Here is a 21,196-nt window from a genome sequence, read left to right as displayed (position 1 = left end):
CCCTCCCAGAGGGATGAGAGGTTTGCCCAGCTGTCATATTACTATAGGCCGGGCGGGAAGTAGTTAACATCCAGTTATATTTTTTTTGCATTTAGGGAATAATTCAGGTCTTTTTAAAAACAATTTACTGAGCTGGCCAGAACCAGCTTCTGAAGGAGTATAATCTACATTTTCACAGCTCTTACTGTGAAGAAGCCTTCCTGTATTTGGAGATTAAATCTCTTTTCCTTCAGATGTAAAGAGTGCCCCCTTGTCCTCTGTGAGGACCTTAAAGTGAATAACTCTACACCAAGTTCACTGTATGGACTGCTTATATATATATACATGTTGATCATATCCCCCCTTAATCTCCTCTTCTCAAGAGAGAATAAATTCAGTTGCTCCAATCTTTCCTCATATCTGAGCTCCTCCATGCCTCTTATCAGTCTGGTTGTTCCATATGAGGTCTTACTAATGGTTTGTACAGGGGCAAAATGATGTCTCTCTCTCTGCAGTCCATACCTCTTTTAATACAAGAAATTATTCAGCCAGTAAGTCTGCTGTTTTTCAGAAGCACAAGTTCTCCAGCAGAATGTATCAGTTTACAAACTCCCTGCCAGCATAGATCAGCTTTTATCTATTTTATAGGGAAAAAACTGTATGCTGTAGCTGATTATAAAGTTTGAGCTGGAATTTGGCTTAAATTTTTGCTGCTGTGTCCTGTGTTCATTCTTCCAGAGTGGTGTCTCACTAATACCGGAGGTGTGTTATTGGCCAAATCACCAGGTGAAAACAGAGGGAAGAAAAGCCAAAGAAAAGAAAACTGATGCAGCCACCACATCTAATGACTGGCAAGCTGCAATATAATACATTTTTAGTTTTGGGTTTATTAGCACTTTTAAATAAGAAAGAATGGCTCTCTACTAAGGAAGCTTTAGATTTTGTCTTTCCTGGATTTATTAATACAGAATGTTGTTTCTAATATTAAGCTGTGTAAGTACCTTTTTAAAAAACAAAAAATCTGTTTCCTATCTTTGCCCAGCTTCTGACACTTTTGGCAGGCATGGGTGACCCCACATTACATTTGGGCCCTTAAAAATTTGGGAGAGTTCATTCCTGCTATGGTGTGGGGTGGATGTTAGTGGCATTTCAAGTGCTCAGCTCTAGCAGGCAGCCTCATTTAGACACAATACTGGGTCAGGATATTGTTTTTAATTTTAGGTTCACTTTAGGTTCCCAGTTGTCTGCAACTTTATATGTATTAAAACCATTTAAACATAAAAACAAGACAGCAAAGGCAACTCCCATCTGTTTGTTCTCACAAGTTTACTTAGGAATTTTCTCTCTTTGTTCCACTGGAACTACTGAGAACTGTTTATGAAAAAAAAACACTTAGCATGTTTGACTTTCATTTATGTCATACTAATGAAGGTGTGTGAAAAGTGAATATAAAGCACTGAAAGACAACACCCAAACCATAAAGTGCGTCTGTTTACATGTCAGAGCATGTACTCAACCAGATCATGCCTTTAACCAGATCGCCCCAGACTGTGGTTCACACACTTGCTTTAAATAAAGCTGTGAGGATTAGTTTGTCTACTCAGTACATTAATGGCACAATATTTACCAAAGAAAAATGATTTCAAAATGCTGAAAGCCTTCAGGAATACAAGTGTGAATACAGCAATGCGGACACACAGTGACACCTAGAGGCTGCTGACGGGATTTCAATTGAACAAAATCATATTTGCATTCGACTTATGTAGAAAATTTACTGCATTTTTAAAATTTTTTAAATTGTAACATTCTCAAAATGTTCCTTCTTGCTGTTCTAGATTTCTATTATTATTATATTTCATGTACAGGTTTGTAAATGTTCTCATCTGTGAGTCACGGAATGTGATTATTATTTCTGTTTAAAGTTAAAGTGTTACTAAACCCAGGACCCTGCATCCACTATGTCTCCAACAGTACACAGAATATGGAAATGCAATTATTTTAGTAAATATAAACTGCTAAATACCTTTTCTCATCAGAAATTAGAGCAGTCTTGTGACTTCTATCAGTGTCCAGCCCAGCACTGGCTAAAACTTGTAGGAAGAGTTTTCTGCTCTAGGATGCAAACCCCCTGACCTCTGTCTGACCAGTGCCGATTGGCCCTGTGCAGATCACATGCACTCTCCCAAGAAAAAATAAAAAACTCTCTAGCAATGCACACCAAACTGAGCATGAGCAAATGCCTACAGTTCAGTCTGTTTAATCAGGAGATAAGAGGTGGTCGTTTGAAAAAGGGAGGAACAGAGAAGAAAGGATCAAACAGCCTTTTTACACAGTGCAGAGGATTAACCCCTTTGGTTCCACAATGAGTATAGCAAGCATGCTTTATTGCATATACAGACTGATTTTACTGTTGTGGGTTTAGTAACACTTTAACAAATGCTGGTTACTGGTGAAAGTAATTTTTTTTTTTTTTTAAACTTAAAGTGATACTAAACACTAGGGTTGCACCGATGCCATTTTTTTAACTGTGATTACGAGTACCGATACATTGGTGAAATACTTGCAGATACCCAGTAATGGTACCTTTGCGGTGCAATTTGAGTCCATACAAAATGAATGGGCTCAATCGCACTGCAAAGAATTGCATGTGATTTGAACAGGAAACTGTCCAAATTGCATGTGGTTTCCCCCACTGCTCCTCTGTGATCCCAGTATAGAAAGACATCTAAGAAGTGCAAGAAGTGCAGCTATGGACAAGCAAACAGTTTATTAATGTTATAACAACTCACATGTTAAAAGTACATAAAATATCTTGCACGTCAAATCGAAAACCATGCCCGCTTGTGGTATTTACAGGGCTGGAAGAGATGTAGGAAGTTCTGGGACCCTTGTGGGTACAGGGCGGATGTGATGTCAGTCTGGGGGAAGGACCATCTATACATCGCTTACCATACATATGTATGGTGTGGGCAGATTTCTGCCAGTCACAGGCGGTGTCACGCTCCACCAACCTGTGTCATAGAATATCAGGGAGGTGAAGCCTCCATCAATCTTCATGTAATATGCCACCCATTGTGTTTAGCTGGCTAGTTGGCATGGAGAAGAGGGAAGGGAGGGAGGGAGTGGGCTGTTATTTACTACTGTGTATGCATTCACATGTATGACTCTGTAGTCACAGAGGCTGTTCAGATGTGATAGAGAGCCGTCCACCCTTGGTCTGCCCCCTATTCCCCCTTCCCTGTCCTCCTTTTTTTTCCCCCTTCCCCCCCCCCCCCCTTTGGTGCTTTAGGCCAATTTTTAATAGCTGTCCAATGAGATGTTGATTTTTAATGATTCAATTTACATCATTTGTATTATTCTTTATCACTGTTATTTCTTGGAATTTTGATGTTTAGATTGTCTCCTGAAGAAGAGGACTTTGTCCAAGAAACGCGTCGGGCCAGCTTCTGATATATTACTCCTAGAATTTGATGCTTCCTATAAGTGATATATATGTTTTATTATGCTAAACTGTTGCAACAATGTTAGAGAAATGATGTTGTAATATGATCTGTTTTTTATATATGGATTGAATTCTATTGTGTAATGGTGTGCCTCAAAAGTCCCACTTTATTGTTTTTGCCCTTTTGATTATGTGATAGAGAGGAAATGATCAGGGTAGAAATACACTAAAAACTAGTTGTCTACATTGCTCTGCAAAATCCCCAACTGCATTGGGGACATTGACAGAAGGGATAGACAGAGAACAGTAGGATCAACCGGTGTTTTTTTTGCAGAATACAGAAAGCAAATCCCATAGTGACTGAGTACGTATGAACAGCATGTAACACAACATTTATTGATAGTTTTTTATTATGTGGATTTATTGACACTTTAATTCCAAGTAAAATCATTTTTGCATACTTGCCGGGACCAATGTAGGTGTATATGTTTCATATCAGAGGGACCACTGGGGAAGCCGCAGGGGGTTGCTCACGTGGCACTGCCACCATTTACAGAACATCTTGTATTTTTTCAAGGAATATAGGGTATTCTCTGATTGGATGGGGTGTAGAGGAGGGGCAATGACATCCCGAATAAACGTTCTGTGAATTATGATTGGCTGCAGCACTGATTGAATGCAAATTTTCCAACATTCCTGTTCGATAGAAGCCAATCATTAGATCGACTTCTCTCTAGCGGGAGCAGCCATAGATGTATTGATATTCGACTGGTCTCTAGTGAACAGGCTGAAGTTTGATCCACTGCCAGCTTTAGAGCTGTTAGGCAAGCATGCAACCACTTAGTCCCTATGTACATATTTATTTTGTCCATCACTATGCTTGATTTGCTGAAAATTGATAAACCAAGAATTTTGTGGGATTTTTTTTTTTTTTTTTACACAGGATTGCTTTTTAAGACAAAACTCCTGCAAAAAATACTGTACTCTGAAAGCTGTATTTGTTTAAAGCAGTATTAAACCCAAAACCCAAAATGGAATATTTTGCAGCTTAACAATCATTTGATGTGGTGGCTGAATTAGTTTTCTTTTTTTATAGGCTTTTTCCCCCTCTGTTTTTTTACCTGGTGATCTGGCCGGTAACACACCTCCTGTATTAGAGTTCCCCCACTCTAGATGAATGAGCACAGGGGGCATAGCAGACAGCAGCATTGTCAGTTGGGGGGAGGGTAGTGTTAGATTTACTAGCAGATTTAGATACACTAAAAAATTGAAGCCAAATTCCAGCTCACACTTTATAAGCAGTTACAGCAGCAGTTTTTTCCTTTTAGGATAAATGTTTTACATAAATAAATGAAAGCTGATCATTGTAAGCGCCTCTGTTAGTGTTCAATAATTTGCCTCAACCCTATAACTGATACATCTGCAGGAGAGTTTGTTCTATTGGAAAACAACAGCCTTATTGGCTGGATCACTAGGTGGGAATAGAAGAAAGAAACTTTTAAAAAGAGAACTAATGCAGTAAGCTGCAATATAATAAATGCTTGCTTTTGGGTTTAAAAGGGATCATTAGCATACTGGCCAACATCCAGAGGAAGCTGCGCTACGTTCTTGCGAAACACGTTGACATCATCACATGTCACATGACAACGCCTTTCCAATTGGGAGTCATTATGCGTGTGACGGATGGATGATATTCTGACCGCGGGAGAGGCAGGACAAGCACTGCGAGCACAGTGCAGCACAGATGGACTACCCCTATTCCCTGTGATGGACAGCAGTTGCTCTACATGCACCAAATTAGCCATATAAGAGGACCATAAGCGCAGTAATATATGCAGCACCTATTATTATTATTATTATTATTATTATACAGTATTTATAAAGCGCCAATAGTTCGCTCAACGGTGTACATTACAAAGGGGGACAGAACATGTGACAGAACAATACCAATACAATACAAAACATGAGGGGATCGAGGGCCCTGCTCTTTCGAGCTTACAATCTAGGAGCTATGTCGAATGACTTCTGGCAAAAATCTTCTTAAGGGCGGTTAACTGTGCAAATCTCAGACAGCTATTGGTATACACAGAATGATGTTGGTATACACAGGATGATATCAGTTTCTTATGGTGCATGATTAACTGTGCTCAAGTGTATTTACATTAGTCATATAAAACTTGTGGACTTGTCATTATTACTTTTTCACCATCCCAAATTACTCCCAGTTGAGAACTTATATGTGTGACCATCTGCATCTCTGATAACACCATCCCAGGTAGTAAGCTGCTACTTCTAGGAAGGAATTGATTCTGTATTATTTCTGTTTGGGATTGATTTATCAGTTCCTCCATAGCCACATACTTCCTGTGGGGACACCCACTATAGGGCAGACTCAGTTTATCAGTTTATCAAGATATAGTTATGGGCCCACTATTTATGCTATGGCAGTTAAAAAATTCCCAGTAATTCATGCATGGCGGATACCTTGATCATTCCTTTATTTATTTACATGCAGATTTTACTGCGGTATAATCCTATGCATGGTTTGATTTGGGCATCAGGACGATTTTCTAATTCTTTTTGTCTGTCTCGTTTATCTGTCTGGTGTTTAGTGTTTGTTTCTACACGTGCTGTGAGCCCATCAATGTTTCCTCATAAAGCTGGAAATTTTCATGAATATTTAAATCTTTTGGAGATTTTTTAGATACCAGATTTATATTACAATAAAATTAACTTTTTCGAGTAACCCTGTCACTTTTCTTGTTATTAGAAGTAGCCACTGTCCTTTCCCCATATATGGGGAATTTTCCTGTTTTTGTTATGGTTTGTACCAAACCTTGTGACTACACTCCTGCTGGGCAGCTTGGTCTACGAGTATATGTGGGGTAAATGTGAATTAGAAAATAAAAGCTACTAAAATATATATATATATATGGAGGGCGTGGCCAGGTGGTCTGGGAGCTGGTTTATAACCACCTATCTGAATACTGGTCAGTCAATGAAGGTTCTGCCTCCTTGGCTATGGCATTGGAGGCATACAAGGTTACTGTCAGGAATGAATTTATTAAAAGGTGCGCTCTGAGTATGCTTCTCACACTGCCCAGCTTGAGGAAGCTGCAGCTTTAGCTGTTTTTGTAGCGTCGGCAACCTTGGAGCAGGCTAGGCGAGATCTTAAGATACACCTTACTAATGTCACTCATTCAGATGCCAGAGCCTTGGCGGGGAAGCTTTTTGAGTCCAGGGATAAAAATGGAAAGCTTCTTTCCAATTTAGTTGCAGAGCCTTGTTATCAAACAGTAATTCCTGAGATATATTCCTCCTCGGGAGATATACTTACCACTCCTCCAGCTATTTTGCAGGAATTTGAAATGTACTATGTCACTCTCTATGCACAACCTAAGTTGATTCCCTATCATACAAAAAGGTAACAAGCGAGCACACAATGAAATAAAGCAGCTAATATGAAAGGATGAACCCCTATATCCTCAAATATGACTGAAATGTAGAATGCATTTTACATCGTTTATCTATGGTGGAGAGGGACCACTGGAGCAATCCCTGTCTGCTGTGAAAGGCCAATGTTTGATGTTCTGGTGTCTTCCCTGTATGCTGTAAGAAGCTAGTGGAGTTCCTTTCCTGTGTCCATACTTCATCACTTCCACTGCGGAGGATTTGGATACGATGTTATGCGCATTATATATGCGCTTCTGGTGAGTGCATTCATACAGCAATCCCTTAGCACGGAGTCACTTGCACGGATATTTCACGCAGCATATTTTGGACTTTGTTTATTATTTTTCTTGTATTACATTTATGCCGGACTATTCACTATTGTCACCTTTATATATATTTATATATATTATCACCATCCTCGCTATCGCTTTGGCGAGACACTTTATTGTATATTGTTTACGTTAGCGCTTAATCATATGCGCTTCATTCCTGTTTTTAGTCACTTTTGTCACTTCATTTGCTCATTTATTTATTTATTATATAGCGCTGCATTCTACATTTGAGTTGATTCCCTGTTCTGCAATCTCCACAGTATTGGCCCGGATTTTGTTGCCCGCCCTCTCTCATGAAGAAAGGTAGGGCTTGGAGGCCCCATTGTCACCCTTAGAAATTGAAGCAGCTGTTCATTCTTTCCCAAATAGTAAGACCTCAGGTCCGGATGGTTTCCCTTGAGAATGGTATAAATAAAATGGCCCCGTAATAACTACTAAACTCAAGAGCTGTTCTGCTCCCGAAAACGGGTAAGGATATCAGGCATTGTGCCTCTTATGGGCCCATTTCTCTCCTCAGTTATGACCTCAAGATACTCACCAAGATTCTGGCAACTAGATTGATGAAAGTTCTCCCATCTCTGATAGACATAGACCAGTACATATGCCCAGTAAATCAACAGATATAAACCTGCACAGTGTCTTCACACACAACTTCCCAGGGACTGCCCTGCCACCAGAATATTGTTGGTGCTCGACATTGAAAATGCCTTTGACTGTTCACTGGTAATATCTTGATATGATCCTGGAAACTTTTGGTTTTGGCCCGACCTTTCTAAATTGGTTCCATCTACTATATAAAGCACCTATGGCTCGCATTCGGTTAGGGGGGTCACTGTCTTCCCCCTTTCCTGTCCGACGAGGCATGAGGCAGAAGAGCCCCTTGTCCCCTGCTCTGTTTGCGTTGGCTATGGAACCCCTGGCGTTGTTCTTGAGAATGTGATAGTGTGACGGGAGTCACTTTGGGTGGGGAGCCCATGGAACACAGCTCACTTTGGAGAGGTGGGGAGACCCCTGTGTCAGCTCCCCAAATCCCTATTGTGTGTAAGTCACCCTTATTGTGTACAGGGTGATCTGTCCTAATATTGGGGTGGGGGGTTGTTGGTTGTTTAATTCCATGTGGTTGCATCCCATTGTTCTATTGTGTGTCTTGCTTGGGAGCAAACTATTATGGGATGTATGTGTTTGTGTTTTGGCTTGGTGGGGGGTGTTTCCAGCAACCCTTTCTCCTGATGGGACTGTCTGTTGGTGTGTCTCTTGTTACTAAAGGTAGATTGCCCTGCCCTGTGTCATTATGCGGGGGGGGGGGGGGTTGTTCCCTTGAATGTATATATCTTGTATCTGTGTTAAAATAAAGTAGTCTATTTCCTGGTTTACTTCAAGACTGGTGTCGTCTAGTCCTGTATGATCTGCTGTGGTGTCTGTGATCGGTGTTCGGACAGGGAAGCGGTAGTCTAATGGAAGTACCCAAGCGCAGACTGGGTCAGTTCCGTTACAGATAGGTATACAGGTTGGGTCAATTACTAAAAAATTTGCGCTCTACGCTGATGACTTGTTATTATTTCTTAATGATCCTGGTCCATCTCTCTCTGCTGCTCTGGACATTTTGTCTTCATTTTCTGAAATCTCTGGACTTCACACTAATTGGGAGAAATCCCAAATCCTCCCTATAGATCCGGAGGCACGTGGGGAGGCGGACCAGGCTCATCCATTGACATGGGTAACCTTGATATGCTGTCTGGGCATTACTATCTCTACACAGGTACATGACTACTGTCAGCTTAATCTGTACCCACTGATTAAGACTTTAGACTAAGGTTTAACAAACAAAGTCTTCGTAAGCCTTGGACCCAAGGTGGCTTGGCGTGTTCAGAATTTCACACATATTTTTTATCTGCTCTCCTTACACATGCACACAATTGGCTAATCACCGATGATACTAATTCCTCGGTCGTCTTAGAAGCCGTGTATGTTGGCTCTTACGAAGAGCTTAGAAATCTCCTAAAACGGGGTGAGGGTATGTTTCCACCTCTTACCTCATCTATGCGAGCGGTGTTAGGGCTTGGTCCACAGTTATGCTCAAATGCGCTTCTGCCTTTTGGTCTCCCCATACTCCATTGTGATATAATCCTAACATACCTGAATTTGAGACCTTCCCTGATCCCTCAGTGTGGGCTTTGACAGGTATCAAATATTTAGACAACATCTGTGACAGAGGCTCGTTACTTACTTTTGACTGATTGAAAATCCACTGTGACCTTCCCAGTTCTCATTTTTTTTAGATTTCTACAACAGCACAGTGTACCTGCTGTTTTTGTGTGGGTTATCCCCTTTTTTGGTGCATTTTCTGAAAGTTAACAAAGATGCAGTATGTAGGGCTTTTGGTGCACTTTTCATAAAAGAACTGAGCCGAATGTAAACAAGGCAAATTGAATTGTCTCTTTGTAGCCTTGTCCAGTGCAATCTCAGAGCACCTAGTCTGAATGGGACCTTAAAGTGGATGTAAAGGCTCAAGGTTTTTTTACCTTCATGCATTCTATGCATGAAGGTAGAAAACCTTCTGTGTGCAGCAGCTCTCCCAGCCTCCTCAATACTTACCTGAGCCTCAATGTGATCCAGCGATGTGAATAACAGCCTTGGCTGTCCCGGGTCTCTTCCTCCTCATTGGCTGAGACAGCAAGCGGGAGCCATTGCCTCCCGCTGCTGTCAATCACAACCAGTCAGCCAATGAGGAGAGGGGGGTGGGGCCAAGCCACGGCTTTGTGTGTGAATGAACACACGGAGCAGCGGGTGCCCCCATAGCAAGATGCTTGCTCTTTGGACACCCAACAGACAGGAGGAGCAGGGAGAGCCTGCAGAGGACCTGAGAAGAGGAGGATCCGGGCTTCTCCGTGCAAAACTACTGCACACAGTAGGTAGGTATAGACATGTTTGCTATTTTGCAAAAAAAAAATGAACCTTTAGAATCGCTTTAACCTTTACTTACTGATCTTCCCCACAGCAGTTATTGTAAAAGTGGCCACATATTACAATGTTTTAGGGCTTATTTATACTTGTCAGTTTTGCTGCATACAAATGCATGTTAAGTACAATTACCATTCTTTCCTGTGGATGGGTCACATCTACACTGTGCTGCAGTATAGTGCAAAGTAAAAAGGGAAACGCCTGAGTCCACTCACACCTACATGTGTATTACCTTCTCTTACAACAATGCATTTGCACTAAATTAAAGCATATGAATGCTTCTTGCTGGTTTGCAGTCTATAGTCCTTATGGAAACCCTTTTGATAGGTCATTCATTTAATCAAAATGTTTCCATAAGATTATATGTACATTCATCATATTTTATATATGTTATTTACTTGCTGAAGCCTCCCTTATATATGTATTTAAAAGCTCAGAGACTACTGGGCACTGCCATCTTGGATTTCAGCAGACGTAGACGCTCCATAGTATAGATATAGAAGAGGAGAGGGCTATGACATGTAAGAAGGGAGAGGGTTGTGCCAATGAATTGACTCTCCTGGAGAAGACAAATCTTCTAGAAAGTGCAAAGGCACATTGCAAGTGAATAAAAATAATTTATGGAAAGGCAAACTCTACATGCAAGCATTTAAAATTATTTTTCTGCACTTTTGCCTGGAGTGTTTTTAAGTTGATGACAGAGTCTGTTTAACCAGTTTCCGCCCACCCACAGTACATGGGCAGGCTGGATCACATACATGTATGTTGCCAGCTGATGGGCACGCAGACACCACTCTTGCTGTGTCTACCAGACACAGCGGATTGCGGATCCAGGTACCCGGTCACTCAACGCTATGTAAACACAACTGTTATAAATGGGTTTAATTAATAATAGCTGTGCTTATTATTGTGATGCTGTTATTGGCCCACATTTATCACATGGTACCTGGGCTAATCACAGCACTCTGTAGCATGTGATAGCTGGGGTCCAATCACAGAACACAATAATAATCACAGCTGTTAGGCATGTAACCCATTCAAAAGTTGCTGTTACAATGATTATCACAGCAATCACGTGTTAAAGAAAAAATACTTGATATCCCCACGCCCCCCCCAGAGTAGTACAGGGTCACTATGGTGACACTGAACTACTCTGATGAAAGTATATAAAAAAAATTGTAAAAAGAAAGAAAAGAAACTGTTAAAAAAAGAAAGAAAAAAGTTTAAAAACACGTATTTATAAAAAATGTTTTAATTATTTTTAAACATACTGTTACCAGTCAGTATCCCTGATCACTGCCAGACCAATCACATGATGGTGGTGTACTGCACTGATGACAGTATGTAAAAAAAAAGTGAAAAAAAAACACATTTGATTTCATTTCTTAACTTCCAAAAAGAATGTCACAAATATTACAACTTCAAAAAACTCAGCATGCCTCTTCCTAAATACCTCAGACCTTCTACTTTTCAAAAAGGGGGTCATTTTGGGGGTATTTGTATTGTACTGACATTTTATGGGCCTCAAGAAATGAGAAAGGCTGTCAGCATTGATCAGTTTTCAAAAATATATACCATAGCTTGTAGGCACTATAATTTTCACACAAACTAGTTAGTATACACTTATTGGGATTTTTTTGACCAAAAACATGTAGCAGAATACAGTTTGGCCTAAAGTTATGAAGAAATCCAATTTTTTTGTAATAAATATGTTTTATAACAGAAATGAGAAAATATCATTTTTTTTTAATATTTTTTTTTCAATTATATCGCATGAAAAAAACCCAGTGGAGATCAAATACCACCAAAAGAAGGTTCTATTTGTGTGAAAAAATTATTAAAAATTCATTTTTGTCCAGTGTTGCATGATTGTGCAATTGCCAGGTAAGTGATATTAAAGGCTGATTTTTTTTTTTCATTTAAATAGCAAACGTCATAATTACCTGCTTTGTATAATGATTTTCCAAGATAGTACAAAGTGATGCTTGTCTTCATCCAGCTGGAAACTAAGAAAAAAAAGACTGAACCTCTGTCCTTCAGACAGTTCTTTAAATTCATTGCTATCCAATTTTCCACACAAATGCACATATAAAGAAGTATTAAAGAAATACAAAACACAAAAGGCTGCTACCATCCAAAGGTCTTTACAGAACCATCCTATATGATTCCATGACGGTACTTAGTAAAGTATATGGTCAATTACTTTCTAATTATATGATAGCCTTTCTGAAAGGATTAAATAAACCAGGGAGGAACCCAGTAAAACCAGTGACTTGTGCTGGTATCAGTGAGCTTCTAGTCCCAACAGGGTGTATTTGCTATACCTGGCTCAGGAGAGGTGCTTATAGTGTACATCACACACCCACTTAATAGGAATAACACAAACCTCTTTGGCTGCCATAATAACCCCTCTATGCCTAGAACAAAAGAATTAAAAAAAATGTTTTAGAAGTGTAGATGATCTACTCTTGCTATTGTACATTGGCAGGCTATAATATCAATAACATATAGTCATATTTCAATCAAAGTTGCATTAGTTTCACAGATGCATAATAAGTAATAATCTGTTCCCTTGTAACATTTGTAGGGATCTACTGCCATCTACTGTTAGCTGGTAATATCACAGATTTATGTATAATTATGTTCATCACTTTCTGCCCCTGTAGCCTGGATTAGAAAACCCTGAAAGAGGAAGGAAAGAGAGAGAGAAAGTTTTGCCATACGTCTTCTCCATGAACGTTGCTAGCCAGAAGAGACTATTATGTGCCTGTTGATCCTGCTAAGACGCTAGTAATTTCCTATCTTCCTGCAGCAAACTGACAATGCTGCACTGAACTCCCAAACAAGCCCTTCCTGAGATATCTGTGTGGACTAGAGAACACCTCCCCCCATGGACAAAAATTTTTTTACTGTCAGGATCGCCAGTGCCAGATAGCTAGGACTGCATTCCAGGCTGGTTGGATAACAGTTGAAGGGTCTCTTCATCACCACAAATCTTGTCTTTAGGTCTTCAACACAAAGACAGATGCTGCATCATCCTCAGGGACCCTGCAACTGCACTTTACTGCAATATTCGTCTGGTAGTATCTTTATAAATAAATATATATACCTGGGTATCTGTGCACAATTCAACCAGGACTACTGTCAGGCCCTTTGCTGAGAATAAATGTTTGTACATTGGATGTATGTTTTGTTATTAATCTTTTCTTTCAGTATATAAAGCATGTTTTATTTCTATACTAGTGTGCATCTATATACTTATGGTTATTGTTATATGCTGGTTGCAATAGTCCTTCTGTTTTCAATTACTTTGTTTAGATTCATGTTTTTTTCTCAGGAAGGGAACCTCCTCTGTTCACAGAGGCTCTGTCCTGGGTGGAGGCACTGCAAACTTTATTATCAATCTTACTCTTCCAGTTACCGAAAGTTCTGGTTCTCTTATTTACGTACATGTTTAGCGCAATAGCCTGTTTGGGACGGGCCATTTCTCATAACCCCCCAAAAAGAGGGCTACACATTAATGAAGGTGGCTACCTTACAAGTAAATTGTAAGGCTTAGGGCTAATGCACATGGTTGCTTTTGCCAGCAGTCTGCCAAAATTAATGTCAGGATGAAATATATGGTGGCTGTACTAGAAAACAGAGACAACGGCATGCACGGGCGTATGCACACCAGTGCACATGTGTTATATGGAACATAACACATGTGGGCTATTGTGAATGAGCCCTAAATCAGAAAATATTGAAGCCAAAAACAACTAGTATTATTAGGAGGGGGTCATTATTGGCAGCCTCTATATTTTTATCAGTACAGATTTCCTTTGATTGCAAGCATATGAATTTTGATCCAGGAGATTAAAACTTGTGTAATTCCCTCCATCTTCCTAACATGGTAACGAAGCAACATGAATTGGGCATAGGCACTTTAAAGGCCTGTGGCAATGTGATTTTGTTTGCTTCAAGTGGGTTTGGTACTCTCATGCAAGTCTATGGGAATGAATTGTGAATTCTGAATGATACCATAAGTGTCTCAAATTGATGCCATCAACACAGGTCCTAAAGCTGTCAAAGACACCTCTCATGTCAACTCTCATAACATCCTATTGAACACAGAAGACATTGATTTTGCTGAATGATCCACAGAAAGCATTTTAGTAAGTGAAATTTGACAGGCCAGCCCCTTCCGTTCTCTAGTTGGCAGCTGCCTTGAAAAATGAAAGAGAAAAATGGAGAGAAAAAGGGATAAGTTAGATGCTGTTGGGATCATGGTCTACAAACTAAAGGTGGGGTAAAACAGTTCCCTTTTTCAAATAGTTTCATGCTGGAAAAAAAATTAACAAAACATGATTTCCTAGATGAGTGAACTATAATGGTTCAACTGTCTGATTCACCATACATTTGCAATCAAATCATCCATCTAATTAATGAAGTACAGTCACCATAATTTGTCTCAGATAATTTCATGCTTCAAAAAAGTGTGCTCTTATGTTCCTGTTAAATGCTGGTTTTCATAACAATAATTAGATTTATAAAGCAGTGAATGTAAATATCCCAAATAAAGTTTTATTAAGGTTTTGCATAAAAGAAATACAAGACATAAATAGTTACAGGGCGCTAAAATCACTTATACAGATTAGGAATGGTCTTCCCAGAAAATAGCAATAAACAGTATAACCTGAAAGTGGAACTAAAGTCTAAAATAAATGCAAGAGCAATGTCTCTTCTTCAGTAACAACAGCAGTGGGGTCCCTTAACAATGGTTATTCTGATTAATCAAATACGGTGGACAGTTTCCCACTTACAAATGTCTCTTTTGCTTTAATCAAGTAATGGTAAAAAGTTATGTTTAAAGATGTTGTTGGAGTTGCGGTGAAGTAAGATTATTGGTAATCCAACAGGATGTGTTCCATCTGTTGCATAGAGGAAATTAAGTTAATTTTGAAGTGGAAAATAGTGAGCTGAAAGCTCAACCTAAATGGGGCACCAATAGCTGCTGGAAACTTTTATAACACAATGGGCTGGAGCCACCAGTGCTGGGTGCTTTGTTTAGTTTTAGTGTGGAAATTCTTAATTGGAGATAAATGTTTCTACGGCCACCAAAGAAGTTTAGGCATCCCCGACAAATGTATGTATTCCTGATTCTTGAGAAGAGTGGGAATGTGATAGGAAGAGATTATATAAGGTTTTGTAACCTTAGTGTTGTGTGAGTTTTGATGCAAATCTATATTGTGGGTGGCTTGATGGTGGACTGAGCGGTTCACTGATCCCAGAGCTCCAAGTCTTCTCTACTGTCCTGCCATCCATCCTTCACTGATCCATTCCCCTGTGGCATCGATCAATTCCTCCAGGCAGCGGGCACCTCCTGGGACACTGCAATGGTGAAAATAGGACAAAATAAAGCTCCCTTGGTGGTCGAAAAGTTGGTCAAAATTTTCAAGCAAGATGGTGCCAGAGGCCTTTCCTCTACAGCTGCTTCTTCCCCCTCCTCCCCTCCCTGCTGATCTCACAGGACAACCTTTACCGCCTATCCCAACTCTCAGCTCCTGAGTTCCTTGACTCCCAGGAGGGCTCCACGGCTAGATAAGCTCCTGCCGCTGACTATGAACCATCAGGTGAACCTCCCTCTCCCCCAGCTGAACCTAATCTCACACAAATTATGTCAGCCTTTCAGGATTGCAAAACTACCCTGACAGCACAAATATAGACTATACACACAGACTTTTCAGTACTCAAGCAAGATGTGCAGATTTTGCAGGAATGCACTGGGGCCACACATGAACGTATTAGCACAGTGTTACAAAACCCTCACTTCACTCTCTACCTCCATGCATGAGGCTCCCAGTGAACTAGCGGCACTACGGGCTAAGGTGGTTGATTTGGAAAATAGGTCCTACCACAATCATTTGAGACTTGTGGGTTTCCCTGAACAATTTGATGGGGCCTCCCTGAACGCATCCTATGCACCTGGCTAAAGGAGAACCTGGGAGTGGATGCCATTCCTACTACATTTGCAATTGAATGAGTTCACCGCAGCCCCCCCCCCCCCGCACCCCCCCATGACTGGTCATAAACCACATCTTCAATTTCTAGGATAAAATGGCCATTTGGAGGGGTTTAAGAACATGGGGTGAACTTAATGGTAAAGTAATCTTTACATTTCCAGATTTTTCCACTGAAGTACGACGTCATTGTGCTTCTTTCACTACTGTTAAAGCCAGAATGCAGGAACAAGCTCTCCAATACTCCATGCTGTACCCAACAAAGCTTAGGGTCATCTTGGTGGGCAAGACTCACTTTTTTACCTCACCTGCGGAGGCCTCCTCTTAGATGGATGAGACCTTTGGTCGCCCACAGTGTTTCCGACGACCGTGAACAGTCCATTTTATACCAACCTGCTAGCCAATTCATCTACTTCTAAACTCTGCCCACATGTCAGGCTTCACAATGGGCTCCCGTGTTTTCCTGTTTTTGTAGACTCTCTTGAGTTTTTGAGTTTTATTCCTCCAAATATTGCATTGACTCTTCTGCGACATATTGTGATGGGCTTCTACTAAAAGTTTATTGGATTCTTATCCTCCATGCATCCGCTACTTAATGAGTCTCACCTACTGTATAGAGGATTGTTGCTCTTAGTCTCCTGGCATGGCTTTTACTCTTCTACCTGTCACAGCCATGGCCTTATGTTGACATTACCATACAACTGGAGGACTGCTCCATTATATCTATGACTTCTTCTGGATCTTTTATTTTTTGTGCCATTTCAGAGAAGCTAAACTTTAATACTCTGCCTATGCTTCCATTACTACCCCCCTACCTATATGTGACGTGTGCTGGATTTGTTTTGTTTTTTTTCACTTTTATTGTTTGGGCTGTAGGATACAATATTTACTTTTATTCTTGTCTTTACTACCGTAGCTAATGCTTTGAAGATTTTTTCTTGGAATGTTAGGGGACTAAACTCACCTCAGAAATGGTCCTTGGTTTTTTCCTTCCTTAAACGGTATAAACCACATACTATTTGTCTCCAGGGGACCCATATGGTGGCCCCAAAGTACATGGCACTTAAAAAGTCCTGGATCGCTCATTCCTTCCATGCCACCCATACTCAAGTGAGTATCCATACTGCTAGCTAAGTCCCTGCACGCAGAAACCATCTGCTTTAAAACGGATCTGGAGGGTCGCTTTGTCACTCTTACTGCACAGATTGGACATTCTGCTTTAACCTTGGTCAAAGTTTATGTCCCTCCCCCCTTTTCTGCAGATGTTATAAATAAAACTTCATCTTTCACACTTGACCTTCCACAAGATCCACTACTATATCTGGGGGATTATAATGCAGTCCCTGACCCATCTATGGACCGTTTTCGAGGTGATGGTTACGTTTTTCAGCCCCCTTTAGACTGTGCATGTGTATATTTTTGGGGACCAAAGTCGCATGAAAAGTCACACCCCATGTTTCCCAATGAGTACCATTCATACCTGTGAAACTTGCAGCGACTTGAAAGTAGTTCCTGCACTACTTTGGTCCAACTTTCATGCGACTTGAGGGCTATATACTTCAATGTAAACCTTCCAAAGTCACACCTGAATATTATACATGTGACTTGTGTGAGACTTTGTACAGCACAATCATCCTTCGTCAAAGGCAAAGTCTCACTCATATAAAGTTGTATCAAAGTCATATCAAGTCACACTGTAAAGTCGCAATGAAAATTGCACAATTTTGAAGTTACACAAGTGTGAATGGAGCCTTACTGATATATGGAGGTGGAAGCATCCAGATGATGGACAATAAACTTGTCATTCGCACCATGTCACGACTTGATCTAGCATTTGCCACTCCATTGATTTCTCCCCTCTATTTTTACAGCCCCTATTCTCCCTCGAGGCGTCTCAGATCACGTGCCACTTTTATTAGAAGCTAATGTTCTCCCTCCCACTGGACCAGCCTTATGGCTGGAAGATCAGACGGCCCATGATGAATGTCTCAGAGGTGTAGCAGAATTTTGTAATGTGAATCTTAACACTGTTACCCCAGCCACAGGATGGGAAGCCTTCAAGGCCACCTTGCATGCTATTTGTATGTCTATTACTGGTGTCCTTCATAAAAAGAACCAAGTGTGTACTGAGGAACTTAAATCCAATATGTTACAGGCAGAGGCTAATTTTAATACTAACCCAACCTCCCACACCCATGCTGCTTGGTTGCATTGTGTAGAAAATATGAGAAAAAATGTTATATACTCTAATTCCCAAAAAATCTTTGAACACGGCAAGAAGGCTGGGCATTTGTTGGTCTATTTGGCATGCATGGAATCCACTCCCACATCGATTTCTAGGATATGTGTCTCCGAAGACACTATTATGGATGACCCTTGTGAAAGTCTAGATGATCACATGTGCTTCTATTCCCAGTTAAATACTTCTACTGTGGAGTATATTCATGAACATTTGTCCACATACTTAGCTGGTGTGTCCCTTCCCTCCTTATCCAAAAACTGTAGTTGTGACCTGGATGTCCCTCTTACCACAGAAGAGATTGAGCTAGAAATAAGAAAGATGCCCTCCCATAAAACACCTGAACTGGATGGGTTTCCCACGGAGTGGTATAGTAAATTTAAACTTTTTTTTAGTCTTTTGTGCACCTTCACTACAGCCTTGGATGAGGGAGGCTCTGATTGTCCTCATCCTTAAATCAAGCAAAGACCCACTGGATTGTGACTCATATAGACCTATTTCATTGATTATTGTACATGTGAAGATCTTAGCAAAGGTGCTCACCATCTGTTTGAACAAGGTTGTCTCTTCCCTGGTACAAAGTGATCAGGGAGTATTCATCCCAAGCCATACTACAAGAATGAATATCCATAGACTTTTTCAAAATCTGCAATATCCCCATGGGCACTCCAATACGCAGGTCATAGTCTCTTTGGCTACTTGTAAGGCCATTGATAGTGTGGAGTTTCCTTGTTTATGTAAAGTGTTTCAACTTTATTCACTTGCTCCTTGTAGATAGCTTAGATATGGCTTTTATACTGTATACCGGTTGCCAGAGTGCGGGTTGATAACTATAAAATAAATATAATAAATAATATTTTACCTACTTTTTCCATTTCCAGAGGGAAATGCCAAGGCTGTCCCCTGTCCCCATTACTATTCGCTTTGGCTATTGAGCCACTGGCTGTCCATATAAGGTCCTTACCCTCTATACGGGGTCTTATAATAGACAACATAGATGAACGAATTTCCTTAAATGTTGATGATACTCTTATATACTTAGCCGATCCCTTTGCCTCCCTATGCTCTCTGTTGCAAGTGATGGAGGACTTTGGCGTGCTGTCTTGCTTCCGGGTTAATTGTACTAAACCAGTCTTTTTCCGCTAGACTCAGAAGCAAGACAGGTGACTCAGTGAGCTCCCAACTCCAAGTGGTTCACTCCTTTCGTTACTTAGGAGTAGTGGTGCAACTGCCCTTGAACTCCTATATAGTGAATAATTTATACCGCAATATTACTCAACTGCAGCAGCGTACCAAACAATGGATGAAACTTCTATTAGATCTATTGGGTAGAGCTCATTTACTGAAAATGATTTTCCATCCGAAATTTCTGTATGTGATGGCCAACTCTCCCTGTAAAATACCGAAATCAATTTTTGATCAAATTGATTCTTTTTGTACGGGATTCTTATGGAATCATCATACCCCTAAAATGGCTCTAGATATTTTTAAATTGCCTTCTCGTTTAGCAGGCGTTTCCCAATTTCTATTTATATTATCTATCATCTCAGTTAGTGGAGGTGCATGAGGTGCGTGTGTTCATTCACAAATGGAGCCGCGGCTTAACCCCCCCCATTGGCTGACTGTCTGTGATTGACAGCACCAGCCAATGAGGAGACAGAGACCGAGGACACCCAAGGCTATTGTGCACATCGTTGGATCTCGATGGGGCTCAGGTAAGTATTGAGAGGGCTGGGGGCATTGCTGCACACAGAAGGTTGTTTGCCTTCATGCATAGAATGCATGAAGGTAACAAACCTTGAGCCTTCACAAACGCTTTAAGTCCTTTGTCCTGTTGAGAGGCGAATTTAATCTTCCTTCCTACTTCACATTCTTCTATTACCAACTTCGCCATGCTCATTGAGTACAATTTGGCTCTCATCGGCCTTCATTATTTATGGCCTCATTGGAGAAACTAGTGAGAAGGTCAGACACCACAACTGTAAGTTAATCACTGAATATTACTCTGCCCTAATGGCTGAGTCTAATACCAGGTTCGCTGATGCACAAAATCGGTAGTCTGCATTGGATATTCAATTTACTGATGAGGACTGGACTGAGTTTGTTGAAACCTACAAGACCTCAGTGATATCCTCTAGAGACAAAATTATACAAATAAAGATATTTCATCATAGACACCTCACCCCTCTAGGATGTGTAATGTGTATGCCCTACATCTGACTGTTTTAGAGGCTGCGGGGAAGCTGCTGACTTTATACACTGTTTTTGGTATTATCCATATGTTTTGGTCAGAAGTTGACACGTTCCTATCCATGGTAGTGGGTTTACCTAATATACAGCATCCTAAAAAGTGCCTGTTAAGTATATTTAGTGACTTATCTGCTCCTGCATGTGTCAAACGTTTATTACATATACCAGGGCTTGAAAAAGCAGCTCGCCCGCTTGCCAAATGCGAGGGGAAATTCCTTGTGTGGCGAGCACAGATGGAGTGGCTCCACCTGCTCTCCGAGCCTCATTGTGAAGCTGAATTCCGTTTACCAACTTCCGGTTTCCGACTTCCGGCTGCTTCTTCTTATGCGCGGTCTTTCGTATCCAATTCTTCTCGTACGAAAACTGTACACATTAAATGAAAATCGTTCGTTCTGTTCCCAAACAACAAAAATTTTGATGTTTGCACTATCATTAATTTTCGTTCGTAAGATCGGAATCGGCTATCGAAAATGAAGTACACACCGTCAGAAAATTGCACGATTGCTCGTTGGACGAATACGTTCATCCGATTTTTTTATAG

Source organism: Staurois parvus, unplaced genomic scaffold (genome assembly GCF_062004578.1).
Source record: "Staurois parvus isolate SC_StPar_1 unplaced genomic scaffold, SC_StPar_1.0 ptg000282l, whole genome shotgun sequence".
Lineage (NCBI taxonomy): Eukaryota > Metazoa > Chordata > Amphibia > Anura > Ranidae > Staurois > Staurois parvus.
This window is presented reverse-complemented; position numbering follows the sequence as displayed.